General features: G+C 43.8%; 1 pseudogene across 1 annotated transcript; it reads left to right on the top strand.

Moving 5' to 3' along the window:
* The first annotated feature begins 9,883 nt into the window (after window positions 1-9,883).
* On the top strand, window positions 9,884-10,078 carry LOC308250126 (H/ACA ribonucleoprotein complex subunit 3-like; annotated as a pseudogene). Its single transcript has one exon. The product of its transcript is annotated as an H/ACA ribonucleoprotein complex subunit 3-like (transcript).
* Window positions 10,079-10,985: the final 907 nt, after the last annotated feature.

Raw genomic sequence — 10,985 nt, 5'->3', positions numbered from 1 at the left:
AATAGTTTTCTTTCAGTTTGTTCATTTAAATAATTGAAATGTATTTATTTAAGACCAAAACATTATGCCATAAATGTAGATGGCAAGCAAGTACTGCTTGTTATAATAGATGGCAACTGTAAAGGGAACGGGATGGAAAAAGAAAAGGTTACATAATGCCAGCTAGATACTGCTAAGGCCCACTTTTTTTTTTTTTAAGTTAAAGTGGGAAAGTAGCAAGTGTTAGATGGGAGTGTGTGCTCTGAAAGAGGGACCCTAGTTACTGAAATGGAGTCAGTTTGAGGTCATTGATGCTAAACACTTGAATGTTGAATAAGAAGAGAGATTTTCAAATTTATTTTCTTCAACTTCAGAAAACCTCTTACATAAAGACCAATGTGTAAAACCACCGCTGACAAACAACAAACAAAACAGCTGCTCTGAAAAAAAACCAGGACAGGGGGCCCATTCCCTACTGAGTCAGACCCAAAGCATTCAGACTGCACTTGGAGAAGCACTGGCTTTGGAGCCCTGGGGGCCTGGTAAGTAAGCAGTTTGAGCACGTGAGCACGGGGATAGGATTCTGCAGTCTTTTTGCCTTCGTAGGGGGAGGTGAAGAAGAGTGATCACAAAAAGTTTGGCCACATTTGAGGTGGGGGTGGGGTGGAGAGGTTGTGAGATTTCCTGACCTAGAGTGAGGCTATTTTATTTTATCTTACTAGGTTTTTTTTTTTTTTTTTTTTTTTTTTTTTTTTTTTTTTTTTAGATTCAAGGAGGCAACAGGGCCATCATGTTCTCTTGATCTGGAGCAAACAGCTGGGTTTGCCCTTTGATTCAGGAAGGGCAAGGAAATCCAGTCATGGAGGTTAAGAAAGCTGAATCTGTATTTCAGAGTGTTTGTAAGTGAAAAGGTTCCTGTAAGTTGGAGTTACCTGTGGTCTGGCTCCTGTCACTGTCACTCTGGTGAATGAGGGAATCGTCTGAGCCTAAAAAGAAGCCTCATGTGCCTAGCTGGCTTTGCCCAGTGGTTAGAGTGTCGGCCAGCAGACCGAAGGGTCTTTGGTTGGATTCTGGTCAAGGGCACATACCTCGGTTGTAGGCTCAGTCCCAGGCCCTGGTCGGAGTGCATGTGGGATGCAACCAATGGATGTGTCTCTCTCACATTGATGTTTCTCTCTCTCTGTCTCTCTCCCTCCCTTCCACCCTCTCGAAAAATCATTGGAAAAAATATCCTTGGTTGAGGATTAACAACAATAACAAAAAACAAAACAAAAAAAGAAAGGAAGAAAGAAAAGAAAAAGAAAAAAAATGAAGCCTCATGTGATCATTCTAAACCAGTCTTGGGAATCTTTCATGGCACCTTTGGAAGCCTTTTTGACTCTGGGAAAAAGTCTAGAATGAATCTAATTCCTCCTTAATTTTGGATGAAAACCAGAGTTAGATTAAGTTGTAAATCTTCACATGAGAAGTTTAGTCCAGATGGTAGCACACTAGACTGGATACCTTGGCATTCTATCGAGATCCCTTTTCGCACTAATGAGCCCATCCCCTGGCCACCAGGAATACTGGAGGCAAAGACTAGGAGTGGCATCTCTTGCTGAGATCTGCTCTTGGCAGCAGGGAACTGCTGCGTCCAAGGTTACATGCCTCTCAGGGTGTGGCCTGTGGATGACTGGCTGATACAGGCATACAAAGTCTGGGCCTTTTGGCTTCATTGGGGACAACCCCGAAGGACGATCCCAGCTCCAGAGCCCTCTGTAGCTCTGATTCCAGTCACAGTTGCAATCTCATCCTGAGTCAGCTCCCAATCTCCTGCACTCTTGGTGACATCATGATATGAAACCAGACAATGGAATTAAATGATATTAAGTTTCCAGGCAAGTGGAATTCTCCCAAGAAATAAGGATGCCTCCCCGATACAAAACTGCTCAGAGCTGCAGAACTGTATAGGGTGGCTCCTCCCTGCATTCAGGGGACAAATAATAAAGTCTGAGTCAATACAGGTAACACCTGAATATGCATATATTCATATACAATTCAATTATAAAAGTTGCTTCCCAATGAGTGGGTGTTGACCTGTGAGTAGGTCTGTTCCAGACCCAGTTTATACTCCCCCCAGATTTGCTCAGCCTCACCTGCCCCTCTAGCTCTTGGTTGTCTGATCAACAAAGAACCCCAGCTGCTCCCTGTCACCTCATCTCCTAATGCTGCCATCTGTTTCAAGCCCCCTGAGTGCGCACCGGACTTTGGCAAGGTCTCTGTAACGTCTGCCATGGTGGTAGTCATAACAGGTCCAGTGCCCAGGAGTGACCTGACGCCCATGCAGAGGCTTTGGCTGCCTTCTGTCTGGTTTCAGGGAAGCAGTAGACCACAGCATCGGACTGGTTTCCTCAGTGGAGGCTGGGAGGAGCTGGATAACACCACTTGGAAGTGTAGGGTGGTTTTAACACCCCATTGGAAGAAATCTGACCAAGGAGAGACAGGAGACAGGACAGAACCAACAAATAAATGACTCTCTCACTCCCCCTAATGGACCATTCCAGGTGCCATGACTCCATATGGCCTTTCTGGAGACTTCCGGTGTGACTAAGCAAGTGGCTGTGTTGTTTTGTGAAGCTGTAGCCAGATCTGTAACATACCACCTGGTATTTGTCTCGTCCTTCCCGACCTTTCTTCCTTTTTCCCCCTAATCATGATAGCCCTGGGATTGTATTGCTAGTAATGTGTTGACACATAAGATTTGGTTTAGGCTACTTTCTCCTGGGGCAAGGCAGCATCTAAGATCTTTTGTGTACATTTAAATGAATTTTTGATATTTAAATACTGTGTGTAGCATCTGGATGTGAATGAAATACCAACATATGTATAAATGACTGAACTCGAATGTATGTGGAATAGTTGAATGTGTATGTAACATCCTGAACAACTGTGGGAAACAGTTAAATTGGTATTCAGAGCTTGTGGGGGTCAATGCATGTTAAAATTGGAATATTAGTGATCTATTGCTGCATTATAAACCACCCCAAAATATAGCAGCTGGAAATAACAAACATTTATTACCTGACAGTTTCTAAGTGGGTCAGGAATCTGGGAAAAGCTTAGCCAGCAATTCTGGCTCAAGGTCCCTTACTGCAGTCAAGTTGTCAGCTAGAGCTCAAGGTTCAACTCGGGGCAGATCTGCTTTTACGCTTATTGGTGCAGCTGTTGGCAGACCTCAGGTCCATACCGTGTAGGCCTCTCCACAGGGCTGCCTTGCCATGTGGCAGCTGGCTGCGAGAGCAAAAGAGCCCCAAAAGGAAGCCTCAGTCTTTTTATAATTGAATCTTGGAAGTGACATACCGTTATTTATGCCACATTCTAGTCATTCGAAGTGAGTCAACAAATCCATCCATACTCAGGTGATTACACAAAAGTGTGAAAACCAGATGGGAGAGATGATTGGAGGTTCTTTTAGAGCAGGGGTGGGCAAACTTTTTGACTCGAGGGCCACAATGGGTTCTTAAACTGGACCGGAGGGCCGGAACAAAAGCATGGATGGAGTGTTTGTGTGAACTAATATAAATTCAAAGTAAACATCATTACATAAAAGGGTACGGTCTTTTTTTTTTATTTCAATAGTTTTATTTATTTCAAACATTTTAACAAGAAGAATGTAAACACTAATTATTATAATTTGAAAATTTAAAAAATGGAGGAATCATAGCACAATAACATACCTTATATTGAAGATGGCAAAGGCAAAATAAAATTGCCTAACAAAGGAAAGGTACAAAAGCCTTTCAAATTAAACTTAAATATAATAAAATAATTTAAAACTAAAACAAATAGAAAAGAACAAAATGTGTAAACAGTAAATTAAACATTTTCTTTAGTGCAACTTCCAAATTATGCCCGGGATGTAGATGTAGATGGCAATGTAGACTGGGTTGAAAAGTTTTTGGTCTTTAAAACATCAACTTCAGTGGGAACAGTGTTGTTGGTCTCCTTTTTAGCTAATGCTCTGATACTGTGCTCTCCAGGGGCGTGTCACCCTACATCACCACGATAACGTGTCTACGCATTCCCAGGGTGATGTCGGGGGACGCGTCCGCGGGCATTACAAGGAGCCTCTGGAAGATTGAGAGGTTGTTCCTTCTACTGAATGGGGGGATATAAATCCGCCCACTCAGAAGAAGGACCTGCGGCTGTGTTTCCCGACGTTGCCATGTTAACACTGCTGCTGGTGAAGGAGCGGAGGGGAGAGCAAGAGAACCCTCCGCTCTTTCGGCTCCGCAGGCGGGATAGAACAGCAGAACAGGCCGGATCCAGCCCGGGGGCGGTAGTTTGCCCATGGCTGTTTTAGAGGCTACCAACCACAATGGGTAACTGTTCCAGTTGTAAGTTGCACCAACTGCCTCTGCTTCATCCAGGAGAAATTCCCTCATATCTTATCCCAAGACCCCTTTGGATTTATTCTAGAAATGATTCTGATTGAGCTGAATAATTTCTGCTGTTTTTGTTTCTAGTTGTGTGAGATCTGAAAGTCCCAATTCTCCTACCTGTGTTGGTGATGGTATTGTGGTCAAGGTTGGGAGAAACGTGGCATTCACGTGGGAGTGAAGGTGGACAGACTCTTTAGGAATGCTATGAGGACACATCACCCATGGGCATCATGAGAGTGAAACTACGGCCCAGAGAAATGAGTCCTGAATTTTCTAGATTGCATGACCAATCTCCACTCTCGCCTTCGGGTTTAGGAGACAGAGAATTTAATGCAGCACCTCTCACTGAGACCCGCTGTCTCAGTCTTGCCCTAGATACCATGAGGGATGCACAGATGAATTAAGACAGAGTCTCTGTCCTCATGGAATTGATTTATATAAGCTTAGAGCTCAGAGTGGGAGGTCAAGGCTACTATAAGCATAAATTTGGGAAACTTTAAGTTATAAGAATGTTATAGGGGTGAGTGTAGATGGAGCCCAATGAGGCTGCAGATACAGCCCTGGGCTCTCCAATATTTAGTGATTGGTAAGAGGTGGAGTAGCCAGCAAAGAAGATGGGAAGTCTCATCTTATTTGTCTCTAAGCAACGTTTGACCTAGCCGGGTCAGTGGTTGGCTTGATTAGTTCCTGGTTATGAGAGACTGCCTCTGGGTTCTCCTGTAGCCAACTTGAAACTCCCAGAACCCCATTCAACATAAGCACAGCCCCAGGGAGCTCTCAGCAGCACTTTTTAAAAATAGACTTTTTAAAAGAGAAGTTTCAGGTTCACAGCGAAATTGAATGGAAGATGCAGAGATTTCCTATAGACTCCCCCCCACATATGCATAGTTTCCCCATTATTAACATTCCCCATCAGAGTGGTACAGTTGCTACAAATGGATAGACCTACATTGATACATCATTATCAGCCAGAGTCTTTACATTAGAATTAATTAGGGTTCCCTTTGGGCAATGCATATTCTATGGGTTTGAAAATGTATGACATGTATCCATCATCATAGTAGTTTCACTGCTCTGAAAATCCTCTATCTCCAGTTTTTAAAGTCTCTTTTTAAGAACAAAGTGGAGGGCCCTGACCGGTTTGGCTCAGTGGATAGAGCGTCGGCCTGCGGACTGAAAGGTCCCAGGTTCGATTCCAGTCAAGGGCATGTACCTTGGTTGCGGGCACATCCCCAGTCGGGGGTGTGCAGGAGGCAGCTGATCGATGTTTCTCTCTCATCGATGTTTCTGGCTCTCTGTCCCTCTCCCTTCCTCTCTGTGGGAAATTAATAAAATATATTAAAAAAAAAAAGAACAAAGTGGAGGGAGTTGGGGAAATAAAGGGGCACCACTCTGCTTGCAGCTTTAGGGATAAACCCAGATGTGGTCCTCAGTCTCACAAAGAACACTGCATGCCCACTATCTTCAGGAGTGGAATCCCCAGCTGCCACTGTCTGCCCTGAGACCCCAGGCCTATTCAATCCTGCTCACTGTCACCCTTTGTTTTTCTATTTCTTTGTAGCACATGGGAATGTTTATCTAGTTTTCAAGTCAAGCTATTTATGTTTAAATGTTTTCTAAAATCCATATTATCTACATGTGGGAGAAGAGAGGTCCACCAAAATTTGACCTTACTGTGTCATCTTGACTACAAATTTTTGTAAAGTATTTTTTGAAGACAGATTTGCTTTCTTTTGGGTTTGAATGATCCCAGAATCTCAGATCCCAAGAGTTGAGCTGATGACAGGCAGGCACAAGAAGGCCAAAATTTATATAGGTTACCAGAGGCCTGGTACACGAATTTGTGCACAGGTAAGGTCCTGCAGGCCTGCCCTGATGAGGGCCAATTGGGGCCGGGCCAGTGGGGAGGAGGAGGAGCTGCCCTGATGGTGGGGCCAATCGGGGGCGGGAGGGGGCAATTGAGGCTGGGGCCAGCTGGGGGGAGGGGCAGCTGGCTGTTGGGGGCTCTGACCAGGGCCCCATAGGGCCGGTTGGCTGCAGCAGTATACATCATAGCTACCGGTCGTTCTGCCATTCTGGTTGCTTGGCTTTTATATATATAGATACCAGAGGGAGGTGATTCTTTTTTTTTTTTTAATTTAATATATCCTTATTGTTCAGATAATTACAATTGTTCCTCTTTTATCCCCCCATATCTTCCCCCCACCCGGATCCCACCCCACCCTCTGCCCTTACCTCCCCGACACTGTCCTCATCCATAGGTGTACGATTTTTGTCCAGTCTCTTCCCGCACTCCCCATACCCCTTTCCCCCTGAGAATTGTCAGTCCACTCCCTTTCTATGCCCCTGATTCTATTATATTCACCAGTTTATTCTGTTCATCAGATTTTTTATTCACTTGATTTTTAGATTCACTTGTTGATAGATATGTATTTGTTGTTCATAATTTTTATCTGTACCTTTTTCTTCTTCTTCCTCTTCTTAAAGAATATCTTTCAGCATTTCATATAATACTTGTTTGGTGTTGATGAACTCCTTTAGCTTTTTCTTATCTGTGAAGCTCTTTATCTGACCTTCAATTCTGAATGATAGCTTTGCTGGGTAGAATAATCTTGGTTGTAGGTTCTTGCTATTCATCACTTTGAATATTTCTTGCCACTCCCATCTGGCCTGCATAGTTTCTGTTGAGAAATCAGCTGACAATCGTATGGGTGCTCCCTTGTAGGTAACTAACTGTTTTTCTCTTGCTGCTTTTAATATTCTCTCTTTGTCTTTTGCTCTTGGCATTTTAATTATGATGTGTCTTGGTGTGGTCCTCTTTGGATTCCTTTTGTTTGGGGTTCTGTGCGCTTCCTGGACTTGTAAGTTTATTTCTTTCACCAGTTGGAGGAAGTTTTCAGTCATTATTTCTTCAAATATGTTTTCAGTATCTTGCTCTCTCTCTTCTTCTGGCACCCCCATTATTCTGATGTTGGTACGCTTGAAGTTGTTCCAGAGTCTTCTTACACTATCTTCAACTTTTTGGATTTTTTTTTCTTTTTGCTTTTTCGGTTGAGTGTTTTTTGCTTCTTTGTATTTCAATTCTTTGACTTGATTCTTGTGTTCCTCTAGTCTGTTGTTGGGTCTCTGTATAATATTTTTCATTTCAGTCAGTGTATGTTTAATTTCTAGTTGGTCCTTTTTCATATCTTCGAGGATTTCCTAGAAAAGGCCGATAAATTTAGCGAGACCCTTGAGGATATGAAAAAGGACCAACTAGAAATTAAACATACACTCGCGTGCTTGCCTCCAGACCTCTGCCTTTCACGGCTCCCCTGAGTTTCCACCTGACAGTCCAGATTCCCCCCCGTATAAGCCTGGGTCCCCGGGGTCTCGCCCGGAACTGGGGTTCAGTGCAGTCAGAACTGGGGTTTAGCACAGTTGAAAGCTTTTGTCTCCTTCCCGCTAGAGAAAGCCAGCCAGGCACTCAGCCGCCCACGCGCGTGTCTCCGTACCTCAGCCTTTTGCAGCTCCTCTGATTCTCCACGTGCTTTCCTCTCTCCTTCTAGTTGTAGAATTTCCACTCAGCCAGCTTTCCTGTGGTTCTGGATGATGTTCATTTTGTCTTTTAGTTGTAGTTTTGAAATTGTTGTGCAAGGCAGCAGTTTAGGTTTACCTATGCCGCCATCTTGGTTTCTCTCTTGGGAGGTGATTCTTATGGGTGAAAGAATATTGATTCTTGATTGTAAAATAAGAAAAATAACATCTTATTTTGCATTGAGTTTCAAGGAAATAATATATGTGTAACTGCCTTATAAACTGTAAAGTGCCCTGTGAATTATACTTGTTACTAATGGAGGGTAATCACCAGGGAGGAGTCTCTTTCTTTCTGTAGATTTGGTTTGCAGAAACCTAGTGTACTCACTTTAATTTAATGCAGGCCACCAAACTCTGGGTTTTAAAAATGCACATTCATTCCTCATTCACCCTTCCCGCAGGCTCTAGTGCTGTAGCCAGATATATACCTGAGGCCATGCCAAAATGAAGGGAAAACATCTGTCCAATTTAATCAATCCAATAAAAGCATCCTTTCAAACCAGTCCAAAGATTTGGAGTACAGGTCTCTAGGTAATGACTGGTTGAATTTTCAGTTTCAACTGATAAGTTGTTTTGAGGTTGTGTAGACACTACTTAAGAGATCAAGGGTCAAGCAGCAAATTGAGAATCTAATTGGGCTTAAAATTTGGAGTCCTTGTGTTGAGCCAGGCTGAGGTCTCCACCTGGTTCCTGAGGCTGTAGGGTGGAAGCCAGGGAGTCAGAGAGATAAACACTGGGAGGAGTTCATCCAGTTTCATTTTTCTGGGCATTAGTCAGGGGGTTCCTTTCTGTTCGCCTCTGTCCTCTGACTCTTCCAGTTCCATTTAAAATGTCACGAGTGACAGATCACTTCCTAAGGGATGCCTCTTCCTTAATGTACCCATTCTCTGAGGAACTGTTCTTTCCTGCTCTTCTCCCTGGAAGTGCCCATTTGGGTCAAGGCTACCCTGGGGGCTCTCCAGTTATTGAGACCGGCCTCTTCTCTTTCCCAGAATCACTTTATGGACTGAGAGCAAAGACAGGCTCAGAGGCCCCGCACGGCACAGGATGGAAACACAGGAAATAGAAGCCACAATGAATAGGAAAACTAAGAAAGGGAGGGGGGAAATGAAGAGACATCTCCATAGCACATTATGTCCACAAGCTAATGCATGCAAAATGCTTAGAACAGTACTGCCACATGGTAAACACTTAATATGTATTAGGTGTTATGATTATTGCTCTCATCTGAATTTCTCAGGGTAGCTTATTCCTCTTCACTTTGCAATAGTGACCTCTAAAACTCTAATGAGACAATGGATGCAAAGCTCCTAGCGTTGAGCTTGATGCATACATTTCTTCTAGGCTTCTTTGTATCTCCAACAGTGCCTGGCATAAAGCTGATGCTGGCTTCAATCTGTTAACTGAATAAAGAAGCTTCCTTCCATTGGACATACCAGCAAACAGGCTGTTCAGAAATGGTTTTCAGTTAAGAGCATTTTTTCCCCCTAGGAAGGGAAACATGGCCACTCATATCACTACATGGAAGGATAGTATGGGGCTGGATGTCTGCAAAGATAAGACTTCCATTTTCTCCTCTCCTGGGAAATCCAAGGTGGATATAGTCTTCCTGGATTTCTCAATGTGTGTTGATTGCATTGCATCTCCCGCTGCCTACCTCCACCCCCTAACTGGCTGCCCCAAGATATTGGCCCTGAATTTCACTCAGAGACCTCAAAATATCTAGTGGCTAAGCAATAGTCTTATGCCCCTTTCACAAAACTGTCTTTTCAGACCTGCTTCCTGCCTCTTCAATGCCTGAGGTTTAAAAGACTCTGAGATTCATGCAGCTGAAAAGACTTACCTAGGAGGCCCTCAGTAGACAGAGAAGTGCAGATGGAATTGGAACCTCTTGCTTAAGCGAGACCATGTTTCTCCAGTATTACCCCAATGAACAGGGAGACCGGCTCTATATCCTGAAGAAGTTTGATCCTATGCGACAACAGACCTGCTCGGCCCATCCTGCTCGGTTCTCCCCAGACGACAAATACTCTCGACACTGAGTCACCATCAAGAAACATTTCAAGGTGATGATGACCCAGCAACCGCGCCCTGTACTGTGAAGGTCCCTTAAATTTCATGTCTCTCCTGCCACCTGCAACCCCTCTCAGACTTTTCCGAAACCAAGGTTTTCAGTCTGTGAGCCTTGAAGCCTTCTTACTACCCTTGCTCTTTGGAATCGGTGTCATCATTATCTTAGATCAGGCTTGTGTGAAGCAATCATGGTAGCACCCCCCTTAAAGAAAACAAGCATGAGTCTGCTTTAAAAAAAAAAAAAAAAAAAAAAGACTTACCTAGTCAACCAATGAGTGGAGAAGCATGGCTGTAATCAGAACCCCAAGCTCCAGACTCTTAATCCAGTGCTCTTTCCATTTTACCTAATCTAGCTCCCCACTTCCTTTCAAAATATGTAACCCACATGAGGCTCCATCTCCTTTTGTTCTTAGTGAACTATCTGTTAAAAAGAGAATGGACTAAAGTCAGTTTTAATAAACTATGAACATGAATAACATCTCCAAAGATGTGTCCACTTTTCAAGGCCACCACAATGTGGTGTCTCAGGTGCTACAACAGGGTGGATGGGGAGTGTCTTTGGAGGAAAAGGATTCTTTCTGAGGGGGTGAAAGGACCTGCAGGTCAGCTGGGGAGTTGGACAGAAATTGGTGGTGGCTGGATGGACCCCAGAATTGAAAGCTCAGTTCATTTGTCTGCAGGTTTTAGGGCAAAGGTGTGTCAACGTTTTTGCCTCATCATAGGTTATGCTGGATAACCCTCTCTTTTCCGATGATCTGCAGTGGTTTGATTTGTTTCTTGAAAGGACATGTCCCAGAACTGACCTGCCTGAACATTTTTTTTTGGATCATTCTGGATGGTAGAAGGGCTAATACATACCTCATTAAGGTAGGGCAGGTAGAGGTTTAGAATCAGATAGCCCTGGGTTCCAATTCTGGTTCTCCTGACCTACCAGCT

Source organism: Plecotus auritus (genome assembly GCF_963455305.1).
Source record: "Plecotus auritus genome assembly, chromosome: 6".
Taxonomy (NCBI): Eukaryota; Metazoa; Chordata; class Mammalia; order Chiroptera; family Vespertilionidae; genus Plecotus; species Plecotus auritus.
This window is presented reverse-complemented; position numbering and strand designations above follow the sequence as displayed.